Source organism: Maylandia zebra, linkage group LG3 (genome assembly GCF_041146795.1).
Source record: "Maylandia zebra isolate NMK-2024a linkage group LG3, Mzebra_GT3a, whole genome shotgun sequence".
Classification (NCBI taxonomy): domain Eukaryota; kingdom Metazoa; phylum Chordata; class Actinopteri; order Cichliformes; family Cichlidae; genus Maylandia; species Maylandia zebra.
Genome location: NC_135169.1, coordinates 1,687,678 through 1,714,514, shown reverse-complemented (window position 1 = coordinate 1,714,514; position 26,837 = coordinate 1,687,678). Strand labels below are relative to the sequence as shown.

General features: G+C 40.3%; 3 long non-coding RNA genes across 6 annotated transcripts; 1 reads left to right on the top strand and 2 right to left on the bottom strand.

Annotated features, from left to right (window-relative positions):
* Positions 1-3,267: 3,267 nt before the first annotated feature.
* On the bottom strand, positions 3,268-11,435 carry LOC143414252 (uncharacterized). Its single transcript, XR_013094756.1, has 3 exons — positions 11,343-11,435; positions 5,599-5,931; positions 3,268-5,360 (listed from the first exon to the last, which is right to left on the bottom strand). It is a non-coding gene; the product is annotated as an uncharacterized LOC143414252 (long non-coding RNA).
* A 5,708-nt stretch (positions 11,436-17,143) lies between these two features.
* Positions 17,144-23,077, bottom strand: LOC112430917 (uncharacterized). Its single transcript, XR_003022233.2, has 3 exons — positions 22,810-23,077; positions 21,826-21,935; positions 17,144-20,252 (listed from the first exon to the last, which is right to left on the bottom strand). It is a non-coding gene; the product is annotated as an uncharacterized LOC112430917 (long non-coding RNA).
* A 685-nt stretch (positions 23,078-23,762) lies between these two features.
* On the top strand, positions 23,763-26,315 carry LOC112430255 (uncharacterized). Of its 4 annotated transcripts, none has more exons than XR_013094754.1 (4): positions 23,763-24,292; positions 24,678-24,856; positions 25,078-25,159; positions 25,694-26,315. It is a non-coding gene; the product is annotated as an uncharacterized LOC112430255 (long non-coding RNA). The 4 variants fall into 4 exon arrangements; XR_013094755.1 differs by having other exon boundaries at positions 23,765-24,292; positions 24,716-24,856; XR_013094752.1 differs by lacking the exon at positions 23,763-24,292 and having other exon boundaries at positions 24,490-24,856.
* The last annotated feature ends 522 nt before the right edge of the window (positions 26,316-26,837 follow it).

Below are 26,837 nucleotides of genomic sequence, written 5' to 3'. Positions count from 1 at the left end.
GCTTTCTATTGGTTCAAATAGAGTTAGTGGTTAGTGTGTGTGTGTGTGTGTGTGTGTGTGTGTGTGTGTGTGTGTGTGTGTGTGTGTGTGTGTGTGTGTGTGTGTGTGTGTGTACGTCCCCCTCAGTGAGAGAGGCAGATATGAGCTGAAACACAGGAATCAAACCAGGGACGCTGCTGTTATGGAGCTGAACTGGAACCATTCAGACACTGAGGCCCTCTGAACACATTTTAATTACAGCTGTGCAGAGACACACTCATGACTGACTGGAACACTATGATTCACATTTTACATTAACACCATCCTCACACATGGTTTACATATGGCCACTAGAGGGAGATGTTGGACTTTAAACACTAACATGGATACAAGCAGATCATCAGCTGATGACTCCTCCCACTCTGCTTGTTTCTTCCTTTCCTCTTTCTCATTTCCCATCTTGCATCCTTGATTCTTCTCTTCGTGTTTTTCAGGATTTTCTTGTTTCTCCAATTTGTCTCTGTGAAATGAATGGACCCCACTCAGCCTCAGGTAATAATAATAATAATAATAATAATACATTTTATTTAAATAGCGCCTTTCAAGGCACCCAAGGACACTGTACAACAGATAAAAACTGGAAATATACACAATGATAAAAATAGAAGATAAAAGTTAAAACATACAGAAATTTAAGAATAGGCAATTTTAAACAGATGAGTTTTGAGGGTGGACTTAAAAAGAGAGAATGAACTAATATTTCTGAGGTCCGGGGGTAGGGAATTTCAAAGTCGAGGGGCAGAGCAGCTAAAGGCCCTCCCTCCCATTGTGATCAGACGAGCAGAGGGAACAGAGAGAGAAAGAGAAGGAGGTGGCAGTTTTGTTGTTTTATTAGGACAATACATCCTTTTTTTATGTTGGGAGGTCAGCTTTTCAGCTGCTTCTCCACTCCTAACTCAGCTGCTCTCTCGAGCCCCTGTGTCATTGAAATAGGGACAGTCTGATTACTGAGTGGCAGCAATTGCCCCGCCAGCCACCCTGGCACTTGAGCCCACTGCACCACCTCCTCCACGGCAGTGGAGCCAGAGACCAACTAACCCCTACCACAGTCCCCTTGTCTCCTCTGTTTCCTGTCTTTGACATGATTGCCTTTAATTAAAAATAGATAAAACATCTTGACATCCTTATATTTTAAATCTTGTTTTAAAGTTGACTAATCTCCATCATGAACAGTTTTGTTTAAGTCCACAAACAGCAGCATCTTATGATGTCAGGTGTAACAGAGATAATGACATTTTTCATATTTACGGACACTTAAATAAATTCCCAGCATAAATCAGTGTGACAGATATCAGAGCTCACTCACAGGAGTCCTCCCTCCATGGTCTGCATATTCCAGCTGTGGCCACGCCCTTTCTACCTGAAGGTAAAAAGACACCTAAAGGATCGACCTCTGCATGATTCCAGCTCCTCCTGCAGCCTCCTCTCTCCTTCTGCCAGGAAGTCTGAGCTCCAGTTTCAGTGAGACTCTTGACTGTATCTAGATGTTACTGATTAGCATGTAGTGATGGTCCGCTTGAAGCTGACGCTCCGGTGCGTGTGTCAAAAAAATCAACACACTGCTTCAGAAGCACTGTGTTGAAGCTTGATTCGTTTGGCCAGAGTCACGTGATCAGTGACGTCCGAAGCTTCATTTAGAACCTAACTGCTTCGGTATCTGATTCAATGGTTTATAAGGAAGCGAATCATTCGTGGAGTGTTTTGATGGTGACAGCGAACCACTGATCATTCTACTGAGAGATTTGGAGCCAGCGAGGGATAGAGGAGGTTCTGTTGTGTGGGAGAATTTTGAGTTGATTTTTGTCAATCGGGTGGGTTTTACAGCTTTGTGTTCTGGCCGTTTACTTTTGTTTTGTGCGTGTTTATTATATCTGAAAACGGGAAAAAGGTAAAATGTCAAACATCTGCTTCCATAATATAAATATCATTAAATAACTTTAGAAAAACTTCCACTTGATTCTTTACATGTAATGTTGTAAAAATATATTTTTTATTGTTCAATTAATCTGAAAATGTTAGTCTGCCAAATGTGCAGCAATTTCATTTATTTATTCTCTTTAGCTGATAGTTTGTGGGGCCCAGGTAGACTGTATAACTGCATCTCTACCAGTTTCTCTGCACTCCAGCCTCCTCTGGGCCATGTGAAGGGAGGAGAAATTATCTCCACGAAAAGGAACAGGTTCGGCCATCGCACATTAGAACAAATTCTCTTTTTAAATAAAAATGGAAAAGGGTTACTTTAAATGCATCATGTTTTTAATTTGCAAGTTCATAAGCATTTTGCTTTTCCATTTCTCAATCAATTCTACCCCCAGGTAAAAATATGTCTAATATAATATTATTTATAAATACACCCGTCTAGCGATTAAATGCATACGTGCATGGAGGCAAGACCTCAAATTCAAATTCAAATTCAAATTTTATTTGTCACGTACAGTCATACACAGTACGATATGCAGTGAAATGCTTAGACAACTGCTCGTGACCTAAAGAAAAAAAGAAAAGGCTATGAATAAGATAGGAAATACATATGAAAAATTAAAAAGGGTAAATTTAACTAGGAAGGAATAAAATATAAATTAAGGTTAAAAATGAAATAACTGTACAACCCAAATTAGAATGAAGGGTAAATTTAACTGGGAAGAATAAGATAAAATATATAAATTGAAGTTGAAAATAAAATAACTGTACAACAAAATACACAATATAGAACTATATAAGAATGTATGAAGAAATATAAATAAATAAATACACAATAACAGCAGCTGCACAAGTATTAACTGGAAATGAAGAATATAGTGACCAGTGTTGTGCAGTCCACATTATGTCTTGTGCAGTGCAAATATGCTTAAAGTGATTTAAGTGATGAAGTGAAAACAAAGTCCAGAAAGTCCAGTGTGTGTGTAAGAACTATATGTGTGGGTCAGTACTGTGTGGTGGTGTGATTGAGAGACCGTATCGCCTGCGGGAAGAAGCTCCTCCTCAGTCTCTCTGTGTTGGTCTTCAGGGAGCGGAATCGCTTTCCTGACCTCACAGCAGAAGCATACTGCATAATGTGTTGTACATTATTATATGTAACGTGGTATTTTTCAATTATTGTATTTACCAACATCAAGAAGTCACAAGCAAAGAAAGACCACACCATGGTGCATATTTAAACAAGGAGAGTTTACTGGTCAAAACTATTTATTGAACAAATAAAACACATTTTCTTAACCACCAAAAAAATACACGTTCAAAGCAACACAACAGCGGCCCAATATCAGACAGGATTCCACTCTGTAGAGTGGGCAATCATAATGAAGCGGTTGGTTTTATTTTGTGGATTCAAGCTGCTCTTCATATTTTTGGCCACCAGATGTCACCAGAGAGGACTGTGTTGAAAAGCTTCGAGTAATGAACCGTTTTTCAATACAAGCTTCAGAAAGCTTCATTTGGCCATCACTACTAGCATGTATCCCACAAGGAAACCCACCAGAAGCCTCTCCCACTTGCACTGTGCTCCTGCAGCTTATATTACCTCTGGAGGGTAATTGGTGGTAAATGAGGGCAGATGAGCAGCAGGTGTGTCCTAAAGGAGAAGGCAGGGGCAGAGAGAGACAAGGGGAGGGACAAGAAAGAAGGAGGAGGAGAGGAAGAGGACAACACCACGCCCACACACTGCCACAGCCTCACAGGATGTAACACCTCAGTATATGAGAAAAATCCACAGTGTTATTAACAAACACACAGAGACATCAAATCTACATTTAAATCTGTGGTGACATGTGACATGATAAACTTCACATGATTTATCTTCTCTGCCAATGACACAAATTAAAAAAGGAATAATTTAAAGTGAAGAAACGAGCACAGCATCCCAGGCTGAAAAGATGGTCTCCAAACTGATGGTTCACAATCCTTTTATTGAACAGCCTTGAATGTGATCCGTAAAAGCTAGAAAATGTACACAATAAAATTACCATTGGTAACTCAAACCTTTAACCTTTTTCTTTATTAACCCTTTAAGACCTACCATAGAACCAAGTCCACCAGAGCTTATATTATATTTTTACATGCTGTGGAGCCATTTTTGGGAGCATTTCAAGTTGCTATACATCAATACAACCATTACAGCCTTAATTTTAATAATATGTATGCATTAAGTGTACAGTAATTACATAAATTGCAAAAAAGTGCAATAAACTACAAAAAAATTGAACATCGTTTTTGTTTTTTTAACATATATTTCTAGTTAGAGAAATTTAAGAGGCTTATCCCTCAAAACTGTAAATACAAAAAAGTTGCACAAAATAGTTTCCCACCACAGGAAATTTATTTTAAGTGTCTTCATAGTTTTATTTGAGATACACCAATTTTTATACACTGCAGGAAAAACGAAAATAAATATTATAATGCAAATTTGCAAAAGAAACAGCATATGCATCAAAATAAACTATTTCCAGCAGTGCAATATGAGTCCTAAGCATCCCAGAAACGACACAGAAAGTCATAAAGTCAAACATCATAACTTTTAAAAAGACCAGTATAGGCTCATGAGGCCCTGATGGTAAAAAACTACATTTCCGCGAAAATGACATCACTTCCTGTTTTGGGCAGGTCATGGCGGACATGCGGTAGTTTGCACTGATGGACATAGGAAGTGTTACAAACAGCTGATCGGATCGGTGGGGGGGGGCGCGCCCAGGACGCCAAACAGGCTAGGACCGCCACTGCATGCAGAGAACAACATGAACACCATGATAAACATTTAACTGGCTGTGAACAAGAAGGTGAAGCAAAGCTGATGATCTGAGGATAAAAGTGAATGTCTGAGAGAGACAATAGAGAGGCTGAGCACACACACTACAATATGTCTTTGCAAACACATTTGATTGTGTGATTACAGAGACACACGGAAACATTTCACTTACAGTTTTGGTCATTTTGTAATTTAATAAATATCACTGTGTGGATTCTGCTTAAGCAGCCATTAAAGATAAAACTGAAATAAACATACAGTGCTGTGGGCCTGCTGTCTGTGCTCAGTTCTTCTGTTTCTGCAGGATTTTAAACACTGACAACACCCAGGACTCTGAACAGCAGCAACAGACTCAAAGCTGGAAAAAACCTCTGAGACATTTAAACCTTCTGCAGGTCAACAGGAGGCTGGTTTGTTTCCTCACTCTGCTGCTGTTGTCTACATCTGTAGATACAAAAACCAACAAGAAGCACAAAAACTGAGAGACTTGCTATTAGTCCATGCCTCCCTCTGCTGACCCCATCTTGCTTCTTCCCTCCATATTTGTTGTCTCCATCCTTCTCTTGTCCTCCTGTCTGACCTGCAGGTGAGAAACAGGTGTGAGGTGTCAGCTGTCAGGTAGGTAATGAGTGAAGAACAGAACAGAATCCATTTCCTCTTCAAACTGCTGTCAGACATTATCTACTGCACTCTGATCACATCACTCAGACCAGCTGCTTTCTACAAAGTCTCATCAACAACATCTTTACAAACAAACATCAACAACCAGGAAGCAGTTTCACCTCTGATCACACACACACTCAACTCTACTCACTCACCAGGAGGAACAACATGAAGGTGGATGATGCTGATGCGCTTCAAATACTTTGTTCCTATCTGGACAACACGACACTCGTATGTTCCAGTGTCATTAATCGTCACATTCTTCAGAATCAAAGACACGTCTCCATCCTTCATTTCTCTGTCCAGAAGATCCACCCGGTTCTTAAAAGATGGATGCTGGTTTTCTGGAACAAAGTAATCATCCCGGTACAAAAGCACATATTCAGCTCCCAGGTCAGCTCTGCTCCACTTTACAACTATGTTGTTGTTTGGAGCTCGACATGTCAGAGTGACGTCCTGTCCAGATGCAGCTGTGATGTTTTTCTGGGCTGAAAGAGGAAACAACACAGAGCAGAGAGGTTAAAGGTCAAAGTACAACTGTTCATTTCTACAGCAGCCAATCAGAGAGCACTGAGCTGGAGAAAAGTAAACATTACATAGGAGAGACTAAACTACATTTATTTATTATGTAACTAGTTCAAATTTTTTATTCGCCACATGCAGTGACAGGTTGCCCTGCAGTGGAATGAACCCGCCCCCCGACCTTACACACACACAACACAGACATCACATGGGGATACAAGTCAGAGAACGGTTGCATTACAGAAAACCACTGAAATGTACACTACAATGGGAAAAGTACAAGAAGAAAAAAAGAGACCTCTACTCATGCTGGGCTACAGGAGGACAGCATGAGAACAGGAAACCAAAAAAAACCTCCTCTGCACAGAAAAGCACATAAATGTCCACAGCACAACATTATAGAGCACGTGACCAGCAACAGGGTTGGGTAGGGGATAAGGCGTAATCCCAGGCAACACAGCAGCCATCCTGCCACTGTGCCGACTCTCCAGCGCGGGCCCAGACCCGCCTCGTGTTCCCTCGTGTTCCCGTGTTCTTTTATGCGAGCAGCTCAGGAGAATTTCAAAGCTGTTCTTTAACACTCCGACACTGGTCTCTCGATCTCCCGTTGGAGAGCCGCGAGCCTCCCCATGATGGTATCAAACTTCTGTTCCGTGGTGTTGTCATTCTTTTGATTCTGAGACCCCACAACTGCAGTGAGCCGTTCTGCAATGTGATCCAACTTTCGCTCAAGGGTGTCTGTCACGGACCGCCGGGGAAGACCGTGTGTAGTGAGTGGAGGACCCAAGAGCAAACAGAGGTGAGGACACAAAACCGGACTTAACAGAAGGCGAGCCTTTATTTAGGGCCGAAAACTTAAGGAACAAGGCAGCAAAGCAACTGAGGGAAAACCTGAACATAGACTGGGAAAACTATGGCTAAACAAAGTACAAACTAGGACTAGTTAAGGCTGGGAAACTATGACAAGGGGTAGGGGAGATAACACAGATGACGCGACGCAGACTACATGAAACACAGAGACTAAATACACATGAGGGATGATCAGGGGAAGTGGCCACACATGGGATCACAGCTGACACACATGAACCTAACAACAGGACAGGAGGGTGCAACTGAATACACTGACAATGAATACAGACTTACAAAGTAAAACAGGAAACATGGAAATTAGACATGACAAGAACTAAACATAACCACGCATACAGGACTCATGACCCAGGGAAACTTAGTACAGGGGAGATGACATAACTGACAGCATGAACTTGACAGTACAAGACACACAGACATAAACACACGAAGGGCAAGGGAGACATTGCGGACGACACAACGGTGGTGGGTCTCATTAGCAACAGGGATGAGACCGACTACAGAAGTGAGGTGAGACGCCTGGCCACGTGGTGTGCTGACAACAATCTCTCTCTGAATGTGGAGAAGACGAAGGAGATTGTTGTGGACTTCAGGAGAATGCACACCCAACATGCTCCTCTGACCATTGACGGAGCGTCTGTGGAGAGAGTGAGCAGCACCAAGTTCTTGGGTGTGCACATCACAGAGGATCTCTCCTGGACGTACAACACCACAGCACTGGCCAAGAAATCACAGCAGCGTCTCTTCTTTCTCCGCAAACTAAGAAGAGCAGGAGCACCAGCCCCCATCATGTACACTTTCTACAGAGGCACCATCGAGAGCATCCTGTCGAGCTGCATCACTGTGTGGTTTGGAGCCTGCAATGCGTCCTGTCATAGAACCCTCCAACGCATAGTGAGAGCTGCAGAGAGGATCATTGGTGTCTCTCTCCCCTCCCTCCAGGACATTTACAGCACCCGTCTCACTAAAAAAGCCCTTTGCATAGCGGCTAATCCCACGCACCCAATGCAAAGCTTCTTCATGCTGCTGCTGTCGGGGAGGAGACTGCGGAGTCTCCAGGCCAGGACCAGCAGGCTGAAGGACAGCTTCATCCATCAGGCTGTCAGGAAGCTTAACTCCCTCCCGATTCTGCCCCCCTCTCCCCTCTCTCCTCCACGGTCTCACTGAACTCTGTCACACACACACAAACACACACACTCTCTGACTCACTCACTGGCCTGCACCAGTTACCAGTCACTTTGTGGAGCATTGGACTGCCATTACCTCATAAGACTTTGTTATTACACTTTCTCTTACCGTACATTACTAAATCTCCATTTGCACTATTTGCCTATTTGCACTACTCTGCCTGGTTTACACTCAATGTCACTTACCCATTATATTGTATATTGTATAGCTTTCTTGTTATATGTAAAATTGTATTTATTTAAATTTTTACTTTTTAATTATTTTACTTGCATTTTTAATCACTTTTATATTTAAATATATTTAAATGTTCATTTGCTATTTATCTAGGGATTGAGAGTAACGCAATTTCTATTCTCTGTATGTCCTGTACATGTGGCAGAATCGACAAATAAAGTTGACTTTGACTTTGACTTTGACTTAATGCAAGGGTAATATATACAAATGGCTGGACTACCTTAGAGAACCTAAACAAACAATAAACATCAAAATAGGCTAAACATAACACACTGGGTCACACGACCCAGGACCATGACAGGTGTCATTGTGAGCAGGCCCCTCTCTGATGTATCCCACCATATGCTCAATGGTGTTAGTTTGAGTCTTCACGGCAGCTGTAAGCGTCTCCAAGGTGTTAACCATGCTGCGTTCGGTGTGAGAGGTCGCGCCTCGTCCCATCACTTCAATTCCAGCGGTCAGCCTTGGGGGGGTTTGACCAGCTGGTTTCGCTCTCTTATTTCTCCGATAAGTCAGGGCCAAGCCAGCTTCGATCAGCAAGAACCCTGTTATCATGGTTCCGAATCATCTACTCAGTCATTTGCTTCATTCACCCATGCACTTTTTTCTATGTCAGTCATTTCTATCTAACACACATTCACACCCTCATGGATGCACCAGAGAGCAACTTGACGTTAGTATTTTGCTCAAGAAAATTTTGCCACGCAGACTGAAGAAAACAGGGATTAAACCAACAACAAGTAGGTGACCCGCTCTATCACCTGAGGTACAGCCACCCCCTTCTTTAAGTATTTATGTCTTCAGCTCTAGACACACTGACAGTAATATTTGATCAGTGTGACAAGTGACAGCAGGTTATGGTTCACTGAGTTCACTTAAAGCTGCAAACAGATTGGACAGACAGTCCAGTTTAATTTGATGCGTTTTAAATAAAATAAAATAAAATATACTGTTTGATGGGCAGCACAGTGGTTAAACACTGTTGCATCATGGGAGGAAAAAGGTCCGGCTTCCTCCTACAGTCCAAAGACATGCACTCAGTGGGGTTCGGTTAACTGAAGATTCTAAATTGTCCATATGGTGTCTGTCTGTGTTAGCCCTGAGATAGACTGGTGGCTGGTCCAGGGCGTACCCTGCCTCTCGCCCTATGACAGCTGGGATAGGCTCCAGCCTGCACGACCCTGATAGAGTATGGATAAATATATTGATAGCTAAAGGTAACTAGCTTGTTGTATAGAATTGCATTTTTAATAATAATGGATTGCATTTATATAGCACTTTTCAGGACCCTCAAAGCGCTTTACAATTCCACTATTCATTCACTCTCACATTCACTCACTGATGGAGGCAAGCTACAGTTGTAGCCACAGCTGCGAGGGGCAGACTGATAGAAGCGAGGCTGCCATATCACGCCATCGGCTCCTCTGGGGACAAAACGACCGAGACTGTCCGAGCCAGGGCTCGAACCGGCAACCTTCCAATTACAAGACCAACTGCCAACTCTGGGCCGTGATCGCCCTAGTCATTTTGAGTCTTACGTTATATTACTAGACCAGTGATTCAATCATGTGTATACCATGACGATTTTAGTTAAATGATATGGAGTACAAATAATATTTGCATAAAAAATATATATAATTACAATTAGTACAATCAGAAAATGACACGAGAGAAATAGTACATGTACATAAACATGTACTTAAATACTAATGTATACTCGGTCGTTGTTTCTTTGGGCAAGACACTTCACCCATTGCCTACTGGTGGTGGTCAGAGCACCCTGTGGCGCCAGCCTCGCCTATGTCAGTGCGCCCCAGGGCAGCTGTGGCTACAATGTAGCTTGCCGTCACCAGTGTGTGAATGTCTGTGTGAATGATTGAATGTAGTGTAAACCAGCGTCCCCAACCTTTTGTGTGCCATGGACCGGTTTATGCCCGACAATATTTTCACGGACTGCCCTTTAAGGTGTCGCGGATAAATACAACAAAATAAAACTAGTACCGGTACGGAAAAAAAGAAGATTTATTCATAACACACATGAAAAGACCCAGGAAAACCAAGTTAACGATAAAAACAATAACAAAATAATGCTGAAAACCAATAAAAACCCTGAAAACCATACATTTCAAACCCGAGCCTCAACTCTCGCGCCCAGTACGAAACGACTCACGGACCGGTACTGAGGCCCGGGGGTTGGGGACCGCTGGTGTAAAGCACTTTGGGGCCCATAGGCACTAGTAAAGCGCTATACAAAATACAGGCCATTTACCATTTAATGTATAATAAGTATACAGTATGTACTTTCTTACATGTCAAGATGATGTTTTATCTTGTCTGACAGGAATCTGATTCCATATAAAGGATTTCACCTTAAAGCAGTGCTGCTAACTGATTAGCATTATCACACCGGCCAACAAACTGAATCAATTTGAAAATTATTCTTTAATATTAAGTTAAACAGAGTCAAACTCAGTTTAGTTTCTAACAGTTAAATCTCACCTGCAGAGACGAACAGGACAAACATCAGCGTGGAGCAGAGCGACGCAGTTACAGCAGACATGTCCGTGTTCTCTGTTTCTGCTGATCTGACTCTTAGTTTGTTCTGAGTCTGTTGGTATTTTCACTGAACAACTGAACCTGAGTCTAAACCTGAATACTAGTTTAAATTTAAGGTTTAACTAAAGATCAAAATTTGCCTTATGGCCGTTCGATCGATCTCAAAATGTCTGACTGTGAACTTAAGGAAGTTAAGCCACGTAACGTTGTGACGTGTTATGTTGTGACGTGTTACGTTGTGACGTGTTACTTTGTGATGTGTTACGTTGGACCGTATGCAGATCATAAAGTCCATTGTTAAAAAAGAGTTCACAAAATATAAAATATATAAAATCTAAAGCAGGTCTGAGAGTTTAACAGGTTCAGTTGTTAAATGATCTCCACATCATCTATCATCAGGTACTATGACTAAAGGCCATCTGTTAATCCAGAACATTAACATTAACAATCTTTTAATCTACTCAATCTCACAGACTTCAGTCAACCTGTCAGATTACCTAAAAGACTGAAAGACGTCATTTTAAACACTTACTGTTGTTCTGAAGGATCTGAAACCCTCAAACTGTCTTCTGATCATCAGGATGGAAGAAAAATCCATATAAAGATAAAAAAAAAAGTGTGAGGCTGGTATAATCCATCTGCTTTCTCTGTAGGTCAAAAGAAACTACTTAAGGTTTATTCAACAAAAGCATTTTTTACAGTAAACAATTCAAAGATAAAAGACAAAATGTAACAAGTTAATCTGTGTGTAAACTCCACTCTGTACGACAAAAACTGAACAAACGTGCTAATATTTCCCTTTTACATCCCATTTTTACAGATACATCTTCTGACATTCACATTGTCTAACATGACAGTCGTGTTTAAGTACAAGGAACTGAACATGTAGATGTTTAGAGACAACCGTCAACTCTGTCTGTCAGTGAATTGAAATGAACTTGTTCTAATGAATAAAGTCAAAAGTCATGACCTCCTGTGTGGCTGTTCTGGAGAACTTTGTCCACCTTTGATTGTCTTTAAGTTGTGTTGGAGCCACAGAGAGCAAATCTTTGTTCTTCATGGAGAAGTAGTGAAGCTGTTTGGACTTTTCTATGAAACATCAGTGCAGGAGTCTCTCAGTACATCTGTTTACAGTGAGGACAAAGAAGCAGCAGAAAACATAGAAAAGACGAGCAGCAGCAAATACTCTGCAGGGAGAGAGCATGCCGCTGCTGCAGCACTTCCCGGAAATCACATGACTTCATACTCTTCAGTTGTTGATCTGATTATTTGTTCTTTTGTGATATTGAGGATTTTTTGTTTCCTGTTGTTTTATTTTGGTCTGTTCTTCCTTGTATCTCATGTCTAGTTCTACTTCCTCTGTCTCTGTGATTGGCTCAGCTGTGCTCCCACATGTTGTCTCAGTCTTTCTTGCTCTTTGTTGTTCTCTCTCACAGCTGTGTCCCATGAAGGTTACAATTTAAGATGGTGATGAGAAGATGACGCCTCATGGAGTGTGTGGCACATTCACTTTACTCTGTCAACACTGTGTTGGTGTGACACTGAAGTACACCATCTGTTGGATTAAATAATCATTGCAGACAACCTGGATAAAGAATGAACTAAAGTCATTCATTCTGACAGCTCTGTACCGTGTGTGGGTTTGAAATCAGCCCTGATGGCTCGTGTAACGTCTGCTTGTAGATCAGCTGATCACAGCCTGGAAGCAGCTGGAGCTCACATAACAAATCATTCTGACTTATTTCATTATTCCATGCTGTACCTCCTTTTTTACTTTTTCTTCCTCTCAAAGTGTCTGGTTATCAGTAATTATCTATAATTTACTGAATAATATGTGGAATATAAAGCAGAAGCTGTGGATGACTTACTGTAGTCAGTTCAGGAGAATCCTCAGAGTTTCTGCTCCTCATCATGATGGAAACATGAAAACATGTTGATGCTCTTTGAGCTGGAATCAGTCCAAAGCAGCCGTGAGTGTGAACCAACAGACATCATTATAATAACTCTGACATGAATCCTGATAGAAATCCTGCTCACTGACCTCTCTAACTGTAACTCTGTCACTGACACATCTGCCAACATCTGTTCCTGTAACAGCTCAGAGGAGGAGTTCAGCTCTTTCTCTCAGATTATTATCAGGACAGTCAGAACAGGAGCAGAGTTTTGGTAAATGTGGCTGAAAGCACTGTGAAGTCGTGCAAATACCAAACCTGAAACTCACCGATGGTAAAGTGGACACATGTGTGACCTTGAGGATTGTTTGCAGATGTCTATGAGGTCTGTGTGTCACATTTTCAGCCGTTATTGAAGGTTTTGCTTCAAGTCAGTTCTGTGAATTCAAACATGGTGAAGGTGGTGATTTGAAAAAAAAAAAAAGCTGTGAACATCCAAAGATGAGAGGAGCTCATGTCTGCTAACTGAAGTGTGGAGAACACAGATGCTTTAGGGAGAAGTGTAAAGGATCCATGCAGAGAACAACATGAACACCATGAAGAACATTTAACAAGAAGGTGAAGCAGAGCTGATGATGTGAGGATAAAAGTGAATGTTTGAGAGACGTTAGAGAGGCTGAGCTGTTTTGGTCAGTTGGTGATTTAATAAATATCACTATGTGAATTCTGTTCGCATGGTGAACAGTGACATACAATTTTATCACTGCTCAGTGACAAAATTGTATGTTCTATTCTAACATCCTCATTCATGTCAAAGTTTCTTGAACAGAAATTAGATCTAAAGGTGACGTCTTGTGAATTCCATCTTTGCTCCAGCTCTGTACTGTGTTCGTGTTTGAAATCAGCCGTTATGTAACGTGTGCTTGATCAGGTCACAGACTTTGAGGATTGTTGACAGATGTCTATGCGGTTTGTGTGGAACAAATTAAACAATCAAAGATGAGAGGACCACACAAAGTAAAAGGTCAGAGGAAAGCAGAGCATGTTTTCATGTTTGTTCAGGTTTGCTTAATGAAGTTTAGACAATAATGATCACACTGATGATCTGACAGTTTCCTTCTGGTCCCTCCTCTGAGGTCAGAGCCTGAAGATGTTTAAATCAGAAACTCTGAAGGTCTTTGAGTGTGGAGAGAGTAAAACATGTGACATCAATGTCTCAAAGTCACAATAATAATAATAAGTTTTCATCTTTATCAAAGTCACATCACCAGTGGCGTGTCTAGAAAATTTTGTTGGGGGGGCCAGGTAGGGGCACAGATTTGGAGAAGGGTGGCAGATGTAATTGGCAGATAATGTTAAAAACAATTCTACCAACCGTTAACCATAATTCAATAACCCTATAAACCTAATAACCGAATGCACTTTTAACTCTTATTAGAATGAGATTTTAACCACTACGGTGCAAAGTTTTTAGATACTGCATTGATAAAGTACAAGAGATACAATCAGTCAGTGTTTATTCAGCAGTCAAGGACATCAATATTTGCATAGTATTTTTACTGACATGTAGAGCACACATGTTTTGGGCAAAAACATTTTTGAATATTAAAATACGAACATTTTTAACATACAATTGGCAAATTAGCCAATGCCTGTTAAAAAAAAAGAGATAATCTTCTCACAAACTGGTGTTTGATTTTGAAACAGGAAAAAAGTGGGGAAACAACTGAAAAGACTAACATTTGAATAAAACCTGAGAGCAAGTAAATACTTTCTATGCTGCCTTATGGTAAACTTTGGTAATATTGATGTATAAAGAACAACACTGGCTGATGATGAAATACAGTCAGCTGGCATGGTGACACTGCCAGTATTAACCTGCAGGGCTGGACTGGGACAGAAAATCGGGCATTTTGACTACAGACCGGCCCACCAGGTATTAAAGCCATAAAGCCTTTGAATGAAAACAAATGCTGTTGTGACAGTGATGTACAGTCTTGTTGGTATATGTATGATTTCTATACATTTTACGTCAGATAAAAACTTTGTTCACAAGATTCAGATAATTATTTAATAAAAGCTAGATATTTTAACTGAGAATAAAAAAGAAAAGTATTTCTTTGTGCCCCCCTCTCCCTATTAATGCCCTACTTGGCCCCCTGGCAACACACTGCTAGACCCGCACCTGCACAGTTACCAGCTGTCAGCTACATAAAAAAAGGATCCTGGTGTTATTTATCTCTCAGAAACAGTTCATAACTTCCCTTCAACTCATTCATGTCACCTAAAAGGTAAACCTGTTTCTCCATCACCTGTTCAGCTCTGATGATTCAGTAAGGACATCTCCTGGTTTCATCTTCATGTTTCCCTCTCATCACATATCCAAACCGACATCATGACCAGCAGGTTTACAGCTGTGGCTCCAGCAAACATCAGCTGATACTAGAAATTAATATTAAATAAATTCTAACAACAGCTGATCAAGCTTAAACGTGCTGCTTTTGTTTAGCGCGACATCCGCTGGTTTCCTGTTTCTGGTGCAAAGTGGGCGATAAATAAATGAGAGAGAAAAGCTGATCATTGATCAGTTTCATGATTGAAGTAGCAATAGAAGAGGGAGGGGAGATAAGAGAAGAGGTAGCTGTAAATACAGAATAACTCCAGCTTTGTGTCTTTTTCCATTCTAGCTAAAGTCCGGGAAAAACTGCATCTCTTCTCAGCTCAATACGAAATGCGTAATATTTTCTCTGAATGAGGGACCATTCCATTTTTTTAAGGAGCCGTTGGCAACTCTACTAAATAACCTTATGAATAAAATAAAGTTCACTATCAGTAACAACTCCTTTGTTGCCCGCCCGGGCAACAAAGGAGTGGCTCCGTAAGAAGCATTTGAAAGTCCTGGAGTGGCCTAGCCAGTCTCCAGACCTCAACCCCATAGAAAATCTGTGGCGGGAGTTGAAAGTCCGTGTTGCTCGGCGACAGCCCCAAAACATCACTGCTCTCGAGAAGATCTGCATGGAGGAATGGGCCAAAATACCAGCTACTGTGTGTGCAAACCTGGTAAAGACCTATAGTAAACGTTTGAACTCTGTTATTGCCAACAAAGGTTATGTTACAAAGTATTGAGTTGTATTTTTGTTATTGACCAAATACTTATTTTCCACCCTGATTTATGAATAAATTCTTTACAAATCCTACCATGTGGATTCATGGATTTTTTTTTCACATTCTGTCTCTCACAGTTGAAGTGTACCTCTGGTGCAAATTACTGACCTCTGTCATCATTTTAGGTGGGGGAACTTGCACAATCGGTGGCTGACTAAATACTTTTTTGCCCCACTGTAAACGATGATGATGATGATGATGATGATGATGAAACTCTTATAGCCTCTGGTGCCCCCACCTTATCATAAAAAGCCTAAACATTCACATGCTTTCTCTCACACAGCGCCTAAGCTACGACCTTGGCTCCCTGTTTATCTGCTCCTGCTCCAAAAAAAAATCCAGTGTTTGGTTTTCTTCCAGAATATTGTTGTTTATATTTACTGGGGGAAGAAATGGTAAAAACAGCATTTTATAAAGAAAACGTTATAAAGCACTCTCCGCCTGAGAGCAAAGACAAAACCAAAACACCCCACCCTTTCCCATTGGTCAAAAAATGTACCATGCCGACCAATCAAAACATGGTATTTGGTTGTTAAGAAACGGAAGTTGTTAAGAAGAGGAAAATTTAGGAGTGACGGCAGTGTTTTGAGATGTGAGAGAATTGCAACGTTTAGCGCAAATCTTGTATAGTTAGTGTGTAGTGTAGTCAATAGTTTTGTTGTGTGTGTCAGAACAATGAGGCGGCTGCTAAATGTTACGGGAGTGATACATCTCCTGTTGTCAGGCCTACAGGTATCAGGCTTTTGATGTTCTCCTTTATCTCATAGTGGACAGAAATTATTTTTTGGAGAGGCACAAATAATTTGTGTGGCATCAGATTTGATGCAGAACGCCTGATTGTTCTGTAAATAGTTTGAAATGTTTGTTTTAAAAAAATCCCTTAGCAGCATTTTTAGGTAAACAGCTGCAAAAATCTTTGTTGTTTGCAATACTCAGTAACTTTTTTGAAGAAGTAACTATATAATTAATTGCCCAGCATTAGTCTTTATATATTGTATTTTGCAGAGAGAGTTACAAAGTTTCAAAGTGGCGCTCCATGAGAGTCCTGTAGACGAGCAGCAGCACGATCCTGCATTGCAACTGCAAACCGCCAACAGCATGTTTTTAAGAAAAATCAAACAAATTTTCCTTCAAGATCATTTTAGTTTTTAATTAGCTGCAGGATCCTTCTTCAGTGTGAGTGGAGAACAGCCAAGTCGCCTCCTGTGATAAACCTCCACATGTACCACTGAAAACAGTTAAATTAGTTTGAATCGGAAATAATGGCTCAAACTACTTGTTCTGAGACCATTTCTTTATTTTTCACACCAAACTGTTTAATAAGATAAACTCTACACAGACTTCATCAAATATAACTAACACTTTAACATTATCAGGATTTCATAATACAAACTTCAAATCAACAAGAAAACAGCTGCAGAACATGTGGATCAAAATTCATTAAAAAAACAACATGTGGACTTCAAGGACTAAATACACTAAAGTGAAAGGAGGAGCAAAAAATAGAGGTTTAACAGAATTTGAATTAAGTAAAAGTAGTCACCTGTGATCTTTAAAATGGTTCTGATGTGTGCTGCTGTTTTTAACTTTCAACATTTCTTTGCTGCCACTGTGAATAAGATTGTGTTCTTTGCCTAATTGAATGAAGGTTACACTGACTCACTGGTTCATCTTCTGGTACAAACTGGTATTACATGGAAGTACAGCCCAAAACCAGTTTAGCTTGAGTTTCTTTCTTTCTGGACATAACGTCACGGCAGGTGTTTTTTCAAAGCTGGTGGACAGATTTAGTTCATTTTTGAGGTTTTAAGAGCAACTGCTGTGAAAATATTTGTAGTTTTGGGAGAAAATGATTTAAGAGAAGATTTTACCTCAGCAAAAGATTAAATATGAATGAAGGATTGAAATTGCATATACATATCTATACATGCAGCTTCCTAAATGTAACATTCAGGATTATTCACTGCAGCCCAAGTGTGACATCAGCTGACACTCTTTACAGGAGATTCCATCTGAACTCTGTGGAGCCTGATCTCAAGGTTTTTAAGTCTGAGCCTGAAACCAGAAGAGGATCTTTCTCTCTCTTCAGATTCATTGTGATCCAGTGATTTCAGTCCTGCATGATCAGGCTGATGTTTGCATAGAGCAGATAATGAAGTGAAGGTTTTTGCACATTGGTAACAGTGAAACTGTTTATTTACAGTGTGAAATCGTTTGTGTTCGGAGTATGAACTGAGATTCCTGAAGCTCTTGTCACACTGGTCACAGCTGAAGTTCACTTCCATGTGTGTACGTTCATGTTTGTTACGATGACCTGATTGTGAGAAGCTTTTGTCACAGTGTCTGCACTTGTATGGTGTCCCTCCTGCAGTGGTGAAGGATGACCCACACTGGTCACAGATGTGCTTCTTGACCACACTGTGGAAGAGGTCATGTATTTTTATAGTATTTGGTGTGTGGAAGCCTCTCCCACATTCTTTGCAGTAGTTCATTTTGTCTCCAGTGTGTCTACGTTGATGTGGTTTTAGGTCCCGTTCGTGATTGGAGGTTTTTCTACAAAGGTCAAAGAGAAACGCTTTCCCACCACCACAGTGACGACTGGGTTGAGAAATGGATCCATGTTCTTTGCTCCACTCCTAAACAAAGACATTGTAAATCAGGGAATTCCTTCAACGTTTTTATCCTGAACGTCGCCTGAAATAAAAAGCATCTCTGCCAACGTCCAATTACATTTTACTGTTTATATTACAACACTCAGCTTACTGAGTGAAAATGAGTCTTCATTCATTCAGTTCATTCAGTATAACTCCATAAGTTTACTGATCAGACTTTTTCCAAACAATCAGGTTAAAATTACAAGATAAAAAATCAATACATCCTCACAGTAACTGCACTTCTAGAGTTACTTTCTGGAGTGGATCTGTTGGTGCTTTTTCAGCTGATTTGGAGCTTTAAAAGTCTTCTCACACAGGTCATTTATAAGGTCTCTCCTCAGTGTGTTGTTGTAACTGTGCATCTATTGTAAACAGTTTCCCACACTGATCACAGCAGGAAACATCAATTCCAGTGTGAATCCGTAGGTGAATATTTCGGTACTGTTTGTCACTGAAACTTTTTCCACAAAAGTCGCAGCTGTACACGTTAATTCCAGAGTGGGTAACTAGATGCCTCTGTAAGTCGCTATTTAGAGCAAAAACCTTACCACACAACTCACAGTTGTGTGCTTTAAATCAACTGTGGATGAGTTGGTGTTTTTTTAAGGTTCCAGACTGGGTAAAAGACTTTCCACACAACTCACAGCTGTAAGGTTTAAATCCACTGTGGATGAGTTGGTGCATTTTTAAGTTTCCACCCTCGGTAAAAGACTTTCCACACAAGTCACAGCTGTACGCTTTAACTCCACTGTGGAGGAGTTGGTGTTTTTTTAAGGTTCCAGACTGGGTAAAAGACTTTCCACACAACTCACAGCTGTAAGGTTTAAATCCACTGTGGAGGAGTTGGTGTGTTTTTAAGCTTCCACCCCCAGTAAAAGACTTTCCACACAAGTCACAGCTGTATGCTTTAACTCCACTGTGGATGAGTTGGTGTGTTTTTAAGCTTCCAGCCTCTGTAAAAGACTTTCCACACAAGTCACAGCTGTACGCTTTAACTCCACTGTGGATGAGTTGGTGTGTTTTTAAGTTTCCAGCCTGGGTAAAAGACTTTCCACACTCATCACAGCTGTAAGGTTTAACTCCACTGTGGATGACTTGGTGTCTTTTTAAGTCTCCAGCCCGGGTAAAAGACTTTCCACACAAGTCACAGCTGTAAGGTTTAACTCCATTGTGGATGAGTTGGTGTGTTTTTAAGCTTCCAGCCTCTGTAAAAGACTTTCCACACAACTCACAGCTGTAAGGTTTAAATCCACTGTGGATGAGTTGGTGTGTTTTTAAGTTTCCACCCCCGGTAAAAGACTTTCCACACAAGTCACAGCTGTATGCTTTAACTCCACTGTGGATGAGTTGGTGTGTTTTTAAGCTTCCAGCCTCTGTAAAAGACTTTCCACACAAGTCACAGCTGTACGCTTTAACTCCACTGTGGATGAGTTGGTGTGTTTTTAAGTTTCCAGCCTGGGTAAAAGACTTTCCACACTCATCACAGCTGTAAGGTTTAACTCCACTGTGGATGACTTGGTGTCTTTTTAAGTCTGCAGCCCGGGTAAAAGACTTTCCACACAAGTCACAGCTGTACGCTTTAACTCCACTGTGGATGAGTTGGTGTATTTTTAAGTGTCCAGAGTGGGTAAAAGACTTTCCACACTCATCACAGCTGTAGGTTTTCTCTCCTTTTCTTCTGTGAGGTTTGTCGGCCTCCTGGGAGCGCTGACTTCTTGCTCCATGTTGGTCCTGCAGTGACAGAGATACAAACAGAGGCAGTGAGTGAAATGCAGTCGTGGAACAAACTGAAACTCCCTCCATTGGTGGAATCAAACATGTCAACAAACACATTGTTGGTGTGTTTCCACCACCTTCTGGTGGCAGTGTCACATTACAATGATGTGCTACAATGAGAGTTGTAATGAAAATGACATTATTGAAGAAATATTGATCAGCAGAGAAAATCTTTTACGCATAAGAAATTTCAAGTTCAACTGATGATATTGTTGTTTCAATGTGTGCTTATAAAAAAAGATCTTTGTATTTTCTTGTAACTTCTGTGGTTTCTGATTCGAATGTAGATTCTGTATATATGGATGAGCCCAGGATGCAAAAGATAAAGCTGCTGTTATCATGTTTTTAAAAACACACCAGCTTTCAGTAATATTCTAACTAGGGATGCAACGACACCCATTTTTCCAAACCGATACGATACCGATACTTGGATCTGAGTACTTGCAGATATTGAGTACAAAAAACGATACTTCTACCACACACAAGTTAAACTTAACCAGTAGTAAAGAAACGACCCCAGACAACTCTTTAACACAAACGAAACGTTTACTGAACACATCACAACACATCCCTTTTTTAAACTCAAATAATATTCCAATTCCTTAACCAAATGAAATACACTGTACTGTATAAATGAAATAATTCCCTTTCAAATTATATTACACAACCCAACTTATGTTATCACCTTTTGGTAAGTGACTCACTAATATACACTCCAAAACATGTTATATAAATCCACTAAACACACAATATTCACACATTGGCCCCACACACACTCACATTCACACTTGTTGCAGGCCTGTTTGCTGCTCACGCCAGATGAAGGAGAAAAATCCTCTTCTCCCCAGTAAGAGCACAAAAGTCTGACTTACAGTTCCGTTGCTCGGTAGGTCACCGTTCACCAGTCCCACACTAAATCCACTCCACAGTGGTGCGACCGTTGAAACAAAAAGTCACTTCACCCACACTCTGTTGCGAAGCTCTCACACGGTTAGCTTTCTAGTCACACACTCTTTTGTGCTAGTTAACCTCAGTAAAACTAGCCGAGTCTCTCACTTTGGTTCAGCTAACCTCGTGCATCTCTCTATGCCGTTCTCTTCTCCTCCTCCATTGCAACAGATACACAGGTCCCGTTTTATGATACCTTCACGGGCCTCCAGAAAATTAGAACTCTGAACAATATTTAAACTCCATTCAGAGTTACATACCATAAAATAATATTTTATGATTAACATAACAGTTTGATTGCTCTAATTACCTGTATTTACCTTGTGACATATTACAGGGCAAATTACATTCTGGGTACAGTTACATCACATAACATCAACTGTGAACACCTTATGTTACAGTGGCGTTTAAGTTCATGGGAATTATGAGTATCTACTCCCAAATTCCCATCCGGGCTACATTATTATCGGTTCATGGTATCGCTTAACTTTTACGAGTATGAGTACACACACATTTTACAGTATCGGCCCCGATACCAGTATCGGTGCATCCCTAATTGTAACTGTGATATTTTTCTCACCTTTTGTGTTGAAGTCATTGATTGTTTCCTCTGTAGTGACTGAGCTGAGTCCAAATGGATGAAATTGTTCCTCCGTTGCACCACCAGACTCTTCTCCTCCTGTTAATCACCTGGGACACACACACACAGCAGGACTTGTAAAAAGAGTTTTGATAAACACAATGCTGGACAGCAATGCTGTCATGTACACATATATATATATATATATATATATATATACACTCAACAAAAATATAAACGCAACACTTTTGTTTTTGCTCCCATTCCCCATGGGATGGACGTAGAGACCTAAAATTCATTCCAGATACACAATATAACCATCCCTCCCAAACAGTGGTCACAAATCAGTCCAAATGTGTGGTAGTGGGCACATCTGTTATATTGAGATAATCCATCCCACCTCACAGGTGTGCCACATCAGGATGCTGATCTGACATCATGAGTAGTGCACAGGTGTACCTCAGACTGCCACTCAGATAATTAATTAATTACATGTGTCATAACTATTTATTTAATTAATTAATTCCAATTTTAATTAATTATTGACACATTTAATTAATTATTTAATGGTGTATTTAATTAATTCATTATGGCAGTCCTGGCGTTCCATACATTCCAACACAGTGTGTTTGTTTTGATTCGTAGACCCTGAAAACGACGCTGCGCTCCCACAATGCTTTGCGGCGTGACGTCAACTCCAAAGCCCTATGAAGTCCTATTCTAAAGGCTGATTGCCCTCCCCCACGCTTGTACCCGTGGCTTCCTGTCCTGAGGGATGGCTCTTCTCCTGCCCTGCACCCTTTGTTCATATTCAAAGACTATTTTTCTGTATGTATTCTTACCCCATAGCAACCGCCAGATTATAATGTTGCAGACAATCACAAACTCTACAGTCTGTCTAACTCCAGTGTATACCAAGCAATCTATTATTCTTAACAGCAACAACATAAACTGAACCCACATTAAAGTTGGCTCGGTGCTTACCTTTATATGAGCCCACAAACCGAGAGAAACTCCGTGATGAAGCTGAAAGTCTTAAGAAACAGATCAGGGAGCAGAGACCCACGTGGTTCACGCTGATCTCGGCTACGATCCAGGACACAAGGGTGTGCAGATCGATGCAGAAATTAATCCCAACGTTGGCAGTGGTATATGTTCCTGTAAGTTTACTACTTTACTCCCGTTTCATGAAAAAGCAGCTCTCTCTGCTCGACTCCTCTCCTGCACACACACTTTGCTCCGCCGCCTTTTCCGGCTCTGCTGTGATTTGTTGCTGTGCGGTCACGTGACTAAGCAGACCAACGTAACCACGTGGGGTGTTATTTCAAAAGTAGCGCCTATCTCCTTTTCCTAAGCTCTTTTTCTTGCCCTCGATGGAAACGTCATCGTGGGAAGGAGATTTGCTAAGGACTCAGGGAAAGAGAGGACCGGTGCTGAGAATTGGAACAGCCTTAGGCTGTATCCCAATTCAGGTTCTGTAGCCCTAATGTACGCAGCCTTAACAGTCCACAAGGGCCTCAAACAAAGCTGTATGAAACGTTTACAGCGGTTAGTATCATGGTTGCTAGGCAACCTGGGCAGCGCGACGGAGATCGACCGGCATTTCACAAGCCTCGCACTTCCGGCCTTAGCGGTCTTTGAGTACTCAAACTCCAGTCCTTCTATGGAACTCCAAAGTGTTCAAAATTAAATAAATAAATAGGTCAAGATGAAATAAATAACTATGTGAATAAATAAGACACAGATATGTAATGTGAGAATGATATTGTGAAATAATGGAACACATTTTGAAAACAATGCTCATTATTGTGAAACATATTACATTCTGCTATATATATTTTCTTATTATTGTGAAATATTATTTCATGGTCATTATTTTTCACAATAACAGAGATTATTCCTGAGGCATTTTATTTATTTCCAGCCGTTTATATTCCAAAATGACCTTTTTTCAAAGTCAGTCTTTATTTCAAAATCCCGTTTTTCCCGATGGTCTATTTATTTCATAATGCGACTTTTCAGCAGAATGACTTTGTCTGTCAATCAAGAAAGACAGGGCGGAGCCAGTTGTGTGATTGGTTGCTCCTTTACTCAGACATAAGTAATAGCACATGAATTGTCGATTTAGGTTTAATGGTGCAATGCATCTCCTATGCAGCTGGCGGCAGTATGCAGCTCAAAATAAACTTAAGGCACCGACAAATGCAAAACACTGGGCGCGAATAACGTTACAGGTGTATCAATTCTTGTGAAGGGCATGGCTGCAGGAAACAAGTCCGTTTCTGAGTTACTCAAAGAACTTGCTAACCGCTTAGATTGAACGTCTTCACCTCAGTCTGCGTATTGCAGCAGTGTACTGGAGATGAAGTGGTCCCTGGTCCAAGTTCTCATCACAACCGCACAGTGTTAACGTTAGCAAATGCTAACGCTATCACAGCTAGCTCCACTCCATGAAACGCTGTTCAGGGTAAGTAACGATATGTTATTATTGCTTGGTTAGTCTGTCTGTCTGGCAAAAATGAGCTTTTTAATCAGTTTAGTCACAGATTTTTTTTAATACTGTTTTTTATCATAGCAAAGAATTCTATAAATTAGGTAAGAGAAAATAATTGTCTTCTGGGTTAATTTCTGTATTACTATTTACATTGTTGTAGGTGATAGTTATTCATGACTGTTTTAAAGTGGCTTATCTTCTGTGCTAATATGGAAGACAAGTAATCTATGTGAAAGAAAAGAAAGCAATTTTAGTTCAACGTAGTGATTTTGTAAGTGGGTATAATTTGAAAATGCTTTTACTAGTACAGTGGATGTTCTTTAAATATTTAACATTTAAAGTGTGTGTCACTTTACAGACTCCAACTTCAGTTTTGGTTTGGTCTCACCGTTGTAGGTCATAACACAAACAAGTCGTCAAGTCAAGCAGCTGAGGAAAGGGCTTAAGGAAACCATGGTATGGCCGCTTCTGACAGAAAGATCAGACATCATTCCTCCTTTCTTACCAAGGGAATCAGAGACTGCTCCCTGTTGTGAGGTAAGGTCAGGTCACATCTTTTAACATCTGAATAGTAAAGCTATTTGGTTAATTTATGAAGGATGAACATTAATTGTTGACACAAAACACCAATATACTGTTTTGTATGCGTGGGTTAGTTGAACAGCTGGGTTACATTTAATAAAAATACACCTAATGTTGCTGATGCTCTTAAGACTACAAGATAAGTAAAGCTATAAAATGACTGTGGCCTGCCACAGAAGATGAAGATGAGGAAGAAGAGGAATGCTCTCGAGGATAAATGCAGAGTGGCAGGTTACCTTCGGTCCTTCATTGAAAATGGTAAGTCTGCTGCGATAGGTATTTTGCCATTGGTTTTCTCTGATTATACTTTGGTAAATTACATACAGTCCAGTGATCTTGGGTCATTAACAAAGTACACTATAGTAGAGCTGGGCGATATGAGATTTTTTCATATCACGATATTTATTTTTATTTATTTTTTTATAAAAAGGACAAGAGCGGTGAGGTCTATCGCAATAGTTTAATTTTTCTATTGAGAAAAAGTTATTTCGCAATACATATCGTTATCGTTCTATCGCCCAGCTCTACGCTATAGTATAATTTTGTTTTGTTATTTGCTCCATGCAATACATAAGAGTGGTGGCATTATCAGTTGCACTAGAATTGTATGTAGACTACTTTTAGCTTTGTTAACATAAAAATATCTATAAAAGCTACAACAGCAATTTGAGTGGGGCAAAAATGTCTGGTGCCCTGTATGTAAGTGGTCATCTTTTATGGTATTTCTCCATAAAAGATTCAAAATAATGAATATAGGATGTCATTATAGTTTAAAACAATCTTCTGTTGCAGCATCTTGTGCACAACAAAAAGCCCTCATCAAGTTTTGGACAGGATGGGAAGTCTTGCCGAGAAATGACTGTGGAAGTGGTCAACAGCAATCTTCCAAAGTCTTCCACCGGTTTTGAAGTACTACGTCTTCCTGCACACTACTGTACCTATGAGTCATTTCTAATGGACATTCAGGTGTGTCTCAACTCTACTGACTCAGGTTTTGGTCTGGTTTACGATTGATTCCATAACCACATGGTAAAATTAGACCATTTCTTCTTTCTTGCATCACATTACTGTACTCGGTGTTCAAAGAAACGGACAATCTAGTGAGTTCTAGTTCTTTTTAATACACTTGACAGTGAAAAATACAGAGTACAGGTGTGCATTTATGGCTTTTTTAATATAAACTGATGAAGAGTTCAGATATCAAAATCAGTTGTTCACTATACATTATAAATTACACAATATGTTTTGTTTATACTCGCTACTGATACAAAAAAAATTTCTAGAAAAAATTATTTGAATTAAGATGTTACACTACTCTACTGTGTTCATTGTATTAAATCTGCTCAGAGTTGACATGTACTGTATATCCAACCAAGAAATGAATATCATTAAAGTGACAGCTGTATAAAACAAATCCTGTTTTATAGCCACTCACTGTTTTGTTGAAAATGAAATTGGTTATGCTGTTTTGAGTCAGTATTAGCTACAAAGCTGTAGAAATTTAAAAAAAAAAAAATCCTCCTGACATAGAAACTGATTAAATGTAATAATGTCTTTCTACAAGTGATTTTGAAGTATTGGTAGCACAGCAGGGTCTTGTTCATTCAGTGCATCTGGGAGCTGAATCTCAGGAATGGTGATCTCATTTGATGGGCAGCGATTATGTTGTCCTGTCCAGTCCACACCATAATCCTCATCAACCTGAAAGAGCATGCACATGTTTTAAATCTAAACTGAAGAGGTGTTTCCTGCAGCTGTTCCTAGATGGACTTATTGAGTCTGCCAGGGCCTATGTGAGTTGCTTAGGCATTGGCTACCAACTAATTATTCATTCACCCATTCTAGGTCAGGATTGGTTCTCTTCAGGTATAACAAATTTAACTTTGTTTAAAGTATTGCCATCTATACCTGACAGGTGGGATAAAAGAGAATGGCT